Below are 12,410 nucleotides of genomic sequence, written 5' to 3'. Positions count from 1 at the left end.
AAAATAAGTTTTCAATGATAACATTTAGCGTTTATTAATATAAAAGCATACTTAGGCTGTCGTAAAGTATGTTTATGCTGTAAAACTCCTTACATATAATTCCACCCTCCTTTTTTTTAAATTTTTTTTTTTACCAAAGCAATTGAGGTGCATATGATACATAATATTAGACAGCAAAATTTCTCCCAACCCATGTTTTTAATTGTCTGAGAAAAAATTTATTGTTTTTAGATTGCTTTTTTCCCCACTATATATATATAATTATTTTATGTAAAATGAAATATTGGTTTCAAATTTTGGCACAAAGCCAACAATTTTGAGTATGGGGTAGTCGGTTATATTGACTCCAGTGTTCAACTGGTACTTATTTTATCAACCTGAAAGGATGAAAGGTAAAGTCGACCTCGGCAAAATTTGGATTCAGAATGTAAAGACGGATATTTTGTCCAGCAATCTAACAATTCTGCCAGCTTTCTGTCTCATGTAAAACGAAATTTTACAAAACTAATTTATTAGATTATCTTCTCTTGCAGCAGTTGTGCAATATAGTGTGACACATATCAGGGTTTTTTTAATGACAGTTTAGGCCCTTAGAATTATGATGTATATTATATAAGGCAACATATATATTGACTTGATTGTATACACATAATAGCTGTAACCTTGTATTTAAAGCACCTGTACAACTGTATGCAGTTAGTAAGCACCTACAAGCTTGTAAATAGCTCTAAGTGCTAAGTTCATATGTATAGTTGCTAATGCGTCTGGATTTACACACTTAGGTATCAGTGGGTTTACATATAAATATGAAAGACTTATCGAAAGATAGGTATTGCAAAATAAGTATACTACAAGCAGCCATTAAGTTTTAGAAGTCAATCACTTGGCAAAATATCTAGATTCTCACTTTGTTACTAAAATTGAAATCAATAGCAATTGATATTTTCTCTACTTTTCACCATTTTTCTTTTTGTCTGAGATACAAATCACATTTACAGTAAATGGAAAGGTAATTGATTTGAACCCCTCACGATATTCCTTGTACTTATTGATCCTGAAGTGATGAGGCACAGTGGGAAGAAAATCATTAGTCTGGTTGTGTGGCAGTTGAATTAATTCCAGTACTATGTACATATTAATTAACTAATGTTTGTAGAAACATTGACTCTTTATAGAAATTGTGTTTGCTTAGGATTGAAGTATAATAGGTATACTTTAAGAGAAAAAACTGTGTGATGTTGCAACTATTATTGCAACTATTATTGAGGGTGTTAACAATTTAAGTGAAATCAAATAACTCTTGCCGAGTATCATAACTGGACTGCAAACGTGCATTTATTGGAGCATAACTCTGGCACCTCTTATTCAAATATTCATGTTGATTTTATTTATTGGAACATAACTTAGCACCTCTTATTCAAATATTCATGTTGATTTTGTTTGATTTATAAAGATGCTAACTATAGAAGTAATGTTCATATAAGGTGGAAAGCTGGCAGAGTTATTTCTGCAGTGGATAAAATGCTTAGTGCATTTCTTCCAACTTTACCTTCTAAGTTCAAAAGGCACTGGGGTCAACTTTGCCTTTCATCATTTTGGAGGTTGATAAAAAAAAAAAAAAGCACCAGTTGAGCATTGGGTTGATGTAATCGATTCTCCCACATCACAATTGCTAGTCTTGTGCCAAAATTTGAAACCAATGTTCATATAATATCTACACAACTTCTGATTTCCTTTAGAGACAGACACTGTATATATTTACAGAAATACTGACTTACATATAAAGCTACAGTCTGTCTTTAGTGTTAGTGCCTATGTGTGTGTGTGTGTGTGTGTGTGTTTAAAAGAACGATACATTTTTTAATGACTTTTCTGAGAAGAGAGGCTTGAAATGTTTAGTTTTTATGGGTCAACTGATTTGCTGTCTACATTTATAACCCTTAGAGTTGCTGCTAGCTTAGTCAATAGGGAATTGGTCCTGCAGCCACAAGCATCTTAGTTTGTATATTACCACAGTCATTACCTTGTACCTATGACCAAGGCATTTAACTCTCAGTAGTTCAACCTTTCCTAACTGTAAATAAGCATCATAATGTGGTACAACCCAGTGCTCTAAGCACTAAGAGTATACTCTTCATTAACAAGTGCTTTCTTTATATGAAGTCTTGCATTCAGCTTCTTTTGTTGGTATAGTTCTAGAAGGGATGGCACTATTAGACACACATGCATCTTAAATACACTGCATGAAGCAAATATAAAATTCACCTCGTCTTTTATAGTCAAAATATAGTTGATTATATCAATTTTAATATATTACCTGTCTTAAGGCAGTGAGCTGGTAGAATCAATAGCATGCAGGGGAAATACTTGGTGGCATTTTATCTGACTTCACGTTCTGAGTTCAAATTCTGCTGATGTTGACTTTGCCTTTTATCCTTTCAGGGTCTATTTAATAAGTACCATTTATGCACTGGGATCAATATAATCAACTTGCCCCCTTCTCCGAAATTGCTGGCCTTGTGCCAAAATTTGAAATCAGTATAACCTGTCCTAATTTTATCAATCTCTGCAGAATGAAAGTTGAAGTTGGTCTCAATAGGATTTAAACTCAAAATATTAAGCTAGTAAGCCGGCTGAATTGTTAGCATGTCAGACAAAATGCTTAGTGGTATCTCTTTAATCCCTGAGTTCAAATCCTCCCAAGGTCATTTTTGCTTTTTCATCCTTTCAGGTGTCTGGATAATAATTCTTTTTATTATAATAAAAGGCCTGGAATTTAGAGGGAATGGGGTTTAGCTTATTACATTGACCCCAGTGCTCAACTGGTACTTATTTTATTGACCCCAAAAGGATGAAAGGTAAAGTCAACTTTAGTGGAATTTGAACTCAGAGTGTAAAGACAGATGAAATACTGTTAAGTATTTTCTCAGGTGTGCTAATGATTCTGCTAGTTTACCACTTTAGGTATCTGAATAATATAGAAAAGAAAGAAAAACAGAAACAGACAGACACATGTACACATAGACAGATAAACAGAAGGAGAGTCTAAATGGATACTTGACCTATGATACACACATTCATATACACAGATAGATAGATAGATAGATAGATAGATAGAGAACCTTTATGGACACTTGACCTGTGAGTAGTGACTGTACTGAATTATAGGTTGAGAACTGATTGGATATCTGTACTGCAAGGTGATTGTCTCTACTGAAATTTTATCTATCTGTATTCCATTTCTCCTTCTACTATGATTTCTAATATAGGCACAAAGTCACAAATGTTGGGGAAGGATGTCGTTGAAATAATGGACTCAGTAATTGACTTATGCTTTATTTTATATCAATCTAAGAAGGATTTGGATTTAGAATGTAAAGAGGGTCTACTGAAGTGCCAACTAAATGCCACTAAAAAAGCTAGTGGTAACTAAATACCACCTAGTAATTCCAACACACTAATGTACCGATGATCCTGTCATCTACTACTATAACAGTAGTTGTAATGATGGTTTCAAATTTTGGTGTTATGCCAGCAATTTTGGGTGAGGAGATAAGTCGATTACATCAACTCCAACACTCAACTGGTTCTTAATTTATTGACCCCCAACTGGATGAAAGACAAAGTCAGCCCCAGCAGCATTTGAACTCAGACTGTAAAGGCAGATGAAATGCTTCTAAGCATTTTGCCCAGCATACTAATGATTCTGTCAGCTCGTTGCCTTATGAGGGGAATGGTAATACTGATTTCAAATTTTGGCACAAGGCCAGCAATTTTAGGTGAGAGGATAAGTCAATTACATTGACCCCAGGGCTTAACTGATACTTAGTTTATTGACCCTGTAAAGATAAAAAGCAAAGTTGATTTTGGCAGAATTTGAACTCAGAATGTAAAGATGGACAAAATGCTGCTTAGCATTTTGCCCAGTGTGCTAACAATTCTGCCAGCTGGTAGTGATAATCCTTTCTACTATAGGCTCAAGGCCTGAAATTTGGGTGAGTGGGACAGTCGATTACATCGATCCCAGTACTCAACTGATACTTATTTTACTGACCCCAAAAGGATGAAAGACAAAGTCAACCTCGGCAAAATTTGAACTTACAAAGTAAAGCCAGACGAAATGTCACTAAGCATTTCGCCTGGCGTGTTAACGATTTTGCCAGCTTGCTGTCTTGCAGTGGTCGTAATAATGGTAGTAATAAAAAAACCTGACCAGCTACATGAGCTTCACCACAGAGATAGAACTTCCACCTCTATCTCTTTATATCTGTGTATCTCTCATTCATACACACATGCAATCAGTCACTTTACTACCTCTCCCTTCTCTATATATCTTTCTCATTTCCTATAATACAATGCTAAGCTTTGATTATTTTCACATAACACTTATGTGATTGTTTTATTGTGCTAAATGCCAGAGTTGAGAGATTGTTAGTATGTAAGGAACTTGCAGAGACACAAAGAAAGATTAAACTAGCTATTCATGTTCACATTAAACAGTGGGAGGTCAAATTACACTCCACTGCAGTGGTTCTCAACCTTTTCTATGTCCCACACCCCTAGGAAATGTTTAGTTCTCATGTCCCTACAAATGTAATATCACATTTGAAGGTGAAAAAGTCAATTTTCTAATAACTTTCTTTCTAATATTTTTTTTCTCAAAGTGTATTTAGGTGTGGCATAATGGGCTTTTCTTTCTTTCCTTCTTTCTTTCTTTCTTTCTTTCTTTTACATTAACCTACGTACAGTAAGTAAGTTCAAGTGTTAAGTTTAATCACATTATTCCCAAAAGCAATTTCAATAACGTATATTACTTTCCTTCCTTGTTACAACTTCTGAAATGCCACCTCCATATTCCCAGGGGTTGCAGACACCCTACATTGTTCTACTGTATTAAAGAAAGCAATGATACATTAGAGTAAAAGATGAGATGGCTATGGTGGGAATTTGCTTGCTCATAGGTTTACTCAAAGTTAACCTTTTAGTATTCACGTTATTCTTTCAAATATGATCCTTATTTATTCGCATTGTACTGAATTAACCATGTATTATCTCATAGCTTTGAGATTTTGATGATGTGATTGTATATTTTTAGATTGACATTTTAGATAAGTGTGAGAGGCTAGATCTGGCTAGTTTGAACATAAAACAGGTAGCATTTACATTGGCCAGATACGGTCAGTGTAAACACTAAAAGGTTAAAATAATAATGACTGTAGAGGTCATTTGCCTTAACATAATGTCCTTTACTAAAGGGACAACCAACACCTCCCATGCCAGAACCTAGATTTTGAGAGATTATGACACCAATATCTTAGTATCAGTGTCACACGTCACAATGAAATATCAGTCATTAAACTTTCTTTTGATTTCACAGGTGTCGATCGGTATACACAACCTGCCTTCTACAGAGTACAGGTTTCCTACAGATAATTTGACCTTTTTGATTTTGTTCTAGATATTTGAAACTGGAGAGCAGTGTCATCGCTGCACAAAAATACTGAATAGTGTTTTACAGTTACCAGGTTACTTTCTTTAATTTTTTTTTTGTTCTTTCTCCTTTTCTTCTTTCCTTTTTGCTGTTTGTTCTTTCTTTATTTCTCTTTCCATTCTCTTTTTGCCACCTCTCTCTCACATGATATAGTTGGTGTTACCTTGAACCACATATATTCCTATACAGATGATTCTGTCGTTCCCTCTTCAATAATATAAGTTACAAAATAATGCATGTTTAATTCAAAATAATGTGAATAAATAAGTATTACTTTTGAAAGAATACTGTGGATGCTAAAGGATGAAAGCTTAGCTGTCACTTGTAAGCAAATATGACTTGGTAGCATGTATCATGCCTTCAGGTACCTATGTACCTGTTTTCAGGTTTTAGGTACCTATGTAATTACAAGCAGACACCCTCTCAGTCTTCCCACCATTATCTCTGTGGAATAAAATGAGGATATGACAGCTAGAAGTTGAGAGCACTTGGCTGGTACATATTTTCAGCTGAGTAGACTACAATATCATAAAATGACATGCTTTGTTCAAGGACACAGCATGGTGTCCTCTCCAGGAACTGAAACCCATAATCCTATGATCATGAGCCCAGCACTCTAACCATTCGGCTACACATCTAAATATGCATTTGGAAAAATATATGAGGCATGTAGAGTGGTATCTGTCATATGACAGGTGATGTTGAGAATATATTGGGTCATCCCATAAATAATGCAGTTTTTCTTATATTCCCTTTATTTTTCAAAATTAAGATAAACAAAGTTCTTTTTTAATCTAAAATATACTCTCCTTCATTTTCTACATAGCCAAGTTTTCTGTTGCTCAACTCCTCCTTGTCAACTCCCACAGAACTTGTCACCATTGGAGGCAGAGGTATATTTTCTTTTCTGGCACTCATTGGTGCCGTTGTGGGCAATGGGGGACAGTTCAGTCTTATGTGGCTTTTTTTGACCACACTTGAAACAACAGGGCTTCCTGCCCTCCACTATCACACTAAGTACTATCTCTTCACCTATCTTAATTGTTTCCATGGTTATTTCTAGGTAGCCAGGATAACCATATCCAGGCGTTGCTCCTGCCAGTTTCTTGGTTCTGTTTTTGCAGCCTGGAAGACCACTGTTTCATCCTCCAGACCCAGCAGAATCGCTGCCCTCAGCCAGGCCACATCTACTTCTGGAGGGATGTCTTTCACCCTCACCCTGGAAGTACATCTTGTAAGGTAGCTGGGTAGAAGCACCACCTCATCCGTTCTCAGTGGAATTATTGCGTGTAGCCTGGCTTTCGCTGCAGTATGAAACTGCACCTCCACCATGGCAAACCTTAATCCTCTTGCCAGACTGGTTGCAATGCCTTCTCGATCTGTAGTGTTGCTGCCATCTCCACTTTCTTTACCTTTGGATTAAACGTTCTGTATATTACAGTTCTTTCTGTTGTTTCACTTTATAACGTTGCTGGGAGGGGACACAATGACTTCCTGTCCCTCCCTGCATAACATGTCTTTAAACTTGTCTCTCTTGAGCCTCTCTGTGCTCAGCTCTTCACTGTGTCCTCTGACCACAGCTGCAAAACTTCCTCCTGCACTCCTTTCCATTTCTCGGTCTATTGCATCCAGATTCCTCATCAATTCCTCTTCAGACGTTGTTCCGTCTGAAAAATCTTCATACATCATGAAGACACACAGATGATTGTAAGAACGGTGGAAAAAATATCAATGTTAATTTATTGATGCATTTAGGCAAGTCTATGTCTGTATTATCAAACAATTGCAAAAAAATGTTTTAAAAAAATCCAGTACAAATTCCTCATGTTTCAAAACGTTGCTTACTTTTTACTCAACCTGATATTTTATCAATAGCAATAATGCTTTTAAAATAAGGGTTTCCAGTTTTGGCACAAAGCCAGCAGTTTCGGGGAGAGGGTAAATTGATTACATCGACCCAAGTATTCGATTTTATCAACCCTGAAAAGGATGAAAAGCAAAGTCAACCCCAGTGGAATTTGAACTCAGAAACTAAAAACAGATGAAATGTCACTACGCATTTTGTCCAGCATTCTAACGATTCTACCAGCTCACCGTCTTATGTGCTATTTGAATATTGATTAATTATAAATGTAACACTGATTATTTCCATATAAGGTAGTGTAATTTATTATTAAGGCATGTAATAATCAAGTCAGCAATGAGTTTTGATTAGTATTGATAATGAAATCATTAATTTTTTTTTCTGGAAGGAGATCGAATGCAGCCGAGGTTGACTTTGCCTTTCATTGTTTCGGGTTCGATAAAATAAGTACCAGTTGAGCACTGGAATCAATGTAATCGACAAAGCGCTCGCCCTCAAAAACTTTAAGCCTTATAAAAACAAAATTTTCAGAGAAAATGGGAGACAACTTCGGAGATAGCTTAGTCCACTTGTAAGTACATTATCGAAGCCTTCCCAGCAAGGGACGAATCAATGATAAAAGAATCTTTGAACAATATATTATACAAAAAAATATCTACACAATATAAAGTATAATATATTACACACATTTGTTGCAGCAGGAAAATAGAATTATTAATCATTTACGCATAAAGCTTGAACTTGAATATTACAATTTTCCATTTCTTTTCTCCTTTAAATATTTTGTTAATCTTAAGAGAGAATGACACAGTATTTATATATAAACAAATTTCAAACAGAAATCTTTCATCGGAACTATACGTTTTGATGTGGAAATTTAAATGACAAAGAAAAAAGAAAGCCAGACTACTTCAATAATTTTCACACGTGTTGAACTGAAATAATGTTCCAGGGGAGGTAACTAAGAATAAACGCATTTTACAGTTATGTCCCTTAGCATGAAAACGCTGCTTCTAATTTGAAGTAACTGGGATAAAATTGAGAAAATTAAATTATTTTGAGATAAGACCGAAGCTGATAATATTTTAATGTTTGTTTTATTAGTCTGTTAGCAGCTGTTACAAATAATTTTTTAGATTCACGATCATTTATGATCATAGGTGCAGGAATGGCTGTGTGGTAAGTAGCTTGCTTGCCAACTACATGGTTCCAGGCTCAGTTCCACTGCATCGCACCTTTGGCAAGTGTCTTCTACTATGGCCTTGGGCCGACCAAAGCCTTGTGAGTGGATTTGGTAGGCGGAAACTGAAAAGAAGCCCGTCGTATATATGTATATATATATATATGAGTGTGTGTGTTTGTGTGTCTGTCTTTGTCCCTCCAACATCACTTGACAACCGATGCCGGTGTGTTTACGTTCCCGTAACTTATCGGTTCGGCAAACGAGACCGATAGAATAAGTACTAGGTTTATAAATAATAAGTCCTTGGGTCGATTTGCTCGACTAAAGGCGGTGCTCCAGCATGGCCGCTGTCAAATGACTGAAACAAGTAAAAGAGTAAAAGAATACTTAGAAAATTTATTTTGTCTCTGTGTTGAGAGATGATGTAGCAAAAATCCTTTTTCCTTGTTTCCATTCTCATATCGTTTTTTCTTTCTCTTACACTAACTAGTATAATTGGAGATACAGTAGACCCCAGTATTCATGGGGTTTACGTCCCTAGAGCACCCGCAAATAGTGAGAAGCAGCGAATATTGGACGTGATCCATAAAAATGCCTATAAATGTCAAAATATAACACAGGAGTAGCTATGTGGTAAGTAGTTTGCTTACCAACGACATAGTTCTGGGTTCAGTCCCACTACGTGGCACCTTGGGCAAATGTCTTCTACTATAGCCTTGGGCCGACCAAAGCCTTGTGAGTGGAGTTGGTAGATTGAAACTGAAAGAAGCCCGTCGTATATATATATGTGTGTGTGTGTGTGTGTATGTTTGTGTTTGTCCCCCCCATCATCGCTTGACAACTGATGTTGGTGTGTTTACATCCCCGTAACTTAGCGGTTCAACATAAGAGACCGATAGAATAAGTACTAGGCCTACAAAGAAATGTAGCGATGATTTAAAAAAAGCGCTGATGTAAAATAACGTTCAGTCTCGTATTGTATATATCTTTGATCTGTCAAGTAATACAGGTGCAATACACTGTGTGTATATATATATATATATATATATATATATATATATATACACACCAGAGTAGGCACATAAATGTGAAACAAGGTGAAAAAAATAATACTCGAATACTGGAGGTAGAGTAAAATGCTTTATTAATGAAGCTGCAAAGACATTACAGAAATGTTCCCTTTTGTTGGACAGTTTTGGTTGAAAAACTGTCTGACCAACCAAAATTATCTGATGAATGGGAATGTGAAAGTCTGAGTAACAGTTTTTGTGATGCCTTTGCAGCTTTATTAATAAAGTAGATATATATATATATATATATATATATATATATATATATACTGTCACTACATTCGGAGGTTGTTGGTGAGAGACAAATACAGCAAGAGAGGTGGAGAGCGTGTGTAAAATATAGATAGATGTTGCTGTACAAATTAGCAAGCTTTGATTGAAAGAAGGAAAAAAAGATACGAGATACAGCGTACGTGTATCTAAAACAATCATGTGACGTGATGCAAAGAGGTGTCCAATAAGCTGGCAAATACGGTATATTGTTATTAATAATGTAGCCTTAAAAAGTGTGAAAAAATATATATTACCATGAAAATAGCCATAAAAAATCACAGACAATACTTACAATTCCGCGAATATCCGGTGGTTTCAATGAAAAATTATTAGTTCTGCGAATAACCAGAACTGCGAATGCCGACCTGCGAATAAGTGGGGGGTACACTATATATATGAAACATTTATTTATATAAACTGTCAGTGTACTAACCAACATTTATTTTCATTTTGACCTACTGATGAAGATCAACAGTTTTGCTTTATTTCTTTAGTATTTTCTCTGAGAGACAAATGCTACAAATACATATTTCGTTAAAAAAAAAAGAAAACTCATCTTGCTCTTAAAATTTATTGTTTTTGATTTGTTCTTACTTTTTCTTTCACTCTGATTTTCCCCTTTTTTTTTTTCTGTCTTTACTCCATCCCCTTTATTTTTCTTATTATTTCTACCTCCTTTTTCTTCATTTTCCTTACTAAATTCTTTCTTTTAAAGACTTGAATTGTGGCCAAGTGTTTTATGCACCCTGGTGTATGTGGGAAGTAGTAGTCAGTTTCCTAACACACAATTCTCAAACTGACAATACCAAGCTCCTGCTAAAATATTGGTGAAATATTGATTCCCCAACCCTTCCAACTCTCATGCTGGTGGACAGTTTAAAAGGATAAAAACAAATACAGGACAGAAAGAAATATAGCTCAGTTTTCAACCACATGGTTTCAGGTTCAGTTCCACCATGTGACACCTTTGGCAAGTGTGTTCCATTGTGTCTTCCAAATACTTTGAGAATGAATTTGGGAAGATAGAAACAAGGTGGAAACCTGTCTTTCATATATATATAAGAAGACCCGTCCTCCACAACAGAAGTGTTAATGCTGTTCCCCCTGATGAAGAGGATTAGACTGCAAGAACCCTGTGCCAGTGCCACGTAAAAAGCACCTGTGATGGTGCCACAAAAAAAATCGTTTGTGCCAGTGTCACAATAAGGGCACCAAACACACTCTGTAAAGTGGTTGGCATTAGGAAGGGCATCCAGTTGTAGAAATCAAGACAAATCAGACTGGAACTTGGTGCAGCTCTCCTGCTTTCCAACTCTGGCCAAACTGTCCAACCCATGTTAGCATGGAAAATGGTTGTTAAAGGAGGAGGGTGGTGGTGGTTGTGGTGGATATACATGTAACATTTTATGCAGCAATTGGTTGAAAAGGCATGTAGTTCTTAAATTGGGAGTCACCAAGTATAATGATAATATGTACCAAAATTGTAATGATTTATATGTAGCAAATAAATGAGAGGAAGAAAAATATTATTAGTTGAAATGACTTTTTATTTTCCTTATTACCATTCTGTAGATAGTTAACTTCCATCTGCTCTTCTAGCAGTTAACTTTGTTAACTGCTAGAAGAGCAGATGGAAAAGAGAGAGAGAGGAGTAAGAGAATTTATGACAAGTAGAGAGGGTGAAAGTTGTATAGTCGCATGATGACAGACCATATGTGAAGTGCTCCTTTGGTCTGGGGCCAAGTAAAAGGCAGTAGAACTGAATTTGGGTTCTATATTTATAATTTTTTTTCTAACTAAATTAGGTTTAGCTAAATAAAGAATTTTCTTTCTTCTATCTGCATTGACCTCAGTTTGACTTGAAAGGTTACAGGTTAACAATTGACACTCATAAATTTCTTAGTGCAAAAGCCAAGAATGAGAAACAAACCGGCAGAAAAATCTAAGCTAGTTTTTTTAATCTTGTCTAAGAATCTAGGAAGTTATTCACTACATATCTTCTGTCTAACAAATGCACTCCCAAGGCTTTGGTTGGTCTGAGGCTATAGTAGAAAACATTTATTTGCCCACGGTGCCACACAGTGGGACTGAACCTGAAACCATGAGGTTGGGAAGCAAACTTCTTACCACAGCCATCCCTGCACGTATATACATACATACATACATACATACATACATACATACATATATATAATTAATTAAAAAAAAAACAGAAAAAACAGGGAAAAAGTGTGTGCGTGGATGGAGTGGGAATGTGTATATGTGTGCACATGTGTATGGGTGCTTGTGTGTGTCTCTGTATGTCATTCTGTCACTCTCTCTCTGTATATATGTATATGTGTGTGTACGAGTGTGCTTGTGGGGATGTATGTGTCTGTGTGAGTGTGTGTGGAAGTGTAATTATGTGTGTGTGTGTGTGTGTGTGCATTCATGTGTGTGGGTGTGGGTGTGCGTGCGTGTGTGTGAGAGGGTGTGCGTGCATGTGTGCACATGCATGAGAGGAAGAGAGGGGTGAGGTGGAATATGTAT

General features: G+C 36.0%; 1 long non-coding RNA gene across 1 annotated transcript in view; it reads left to right on the top strand.

Moving 5' to 3' along the window:
* LOC128248680 (uncharacterized) overlaps positions 1-12,410 on the top strand; it is a 70,095-nt gene that overhangs the window by 18,961 nt on the left and 38,724 nt on the right. Inside the window, exon 2 of the long non-coding RNA XR_008264832.1 lies at positions 5,459-5,525. This is a non-coding gene — a long non-coding RNA (uncharacterized LOC128248680). The remainder of the gene's footprint in view (positions 1-5,458; positions 5,526-12,410) is intronic.

This window comes from Octopus bimaculoides, chromosome 1 (genome assembly GCF_001194135.2).
Source record: "Octopus bimaculoides isolate UCB-OBI-ISO-001 chromosome 1, ASM119413v2, whole genome shotgun sequence".
In the NCBI taxonomy this organism is placed as follows: domain Eukaryota; kingdom Metazoa; phylum Mollusca; class Cephalopoda; order Octopoda; family Octopodidae; genus Octopus; species Octopus bimaculoides.
This window is presented reverse-complemented; position numbering and strand designations above follow the sequence as displayed.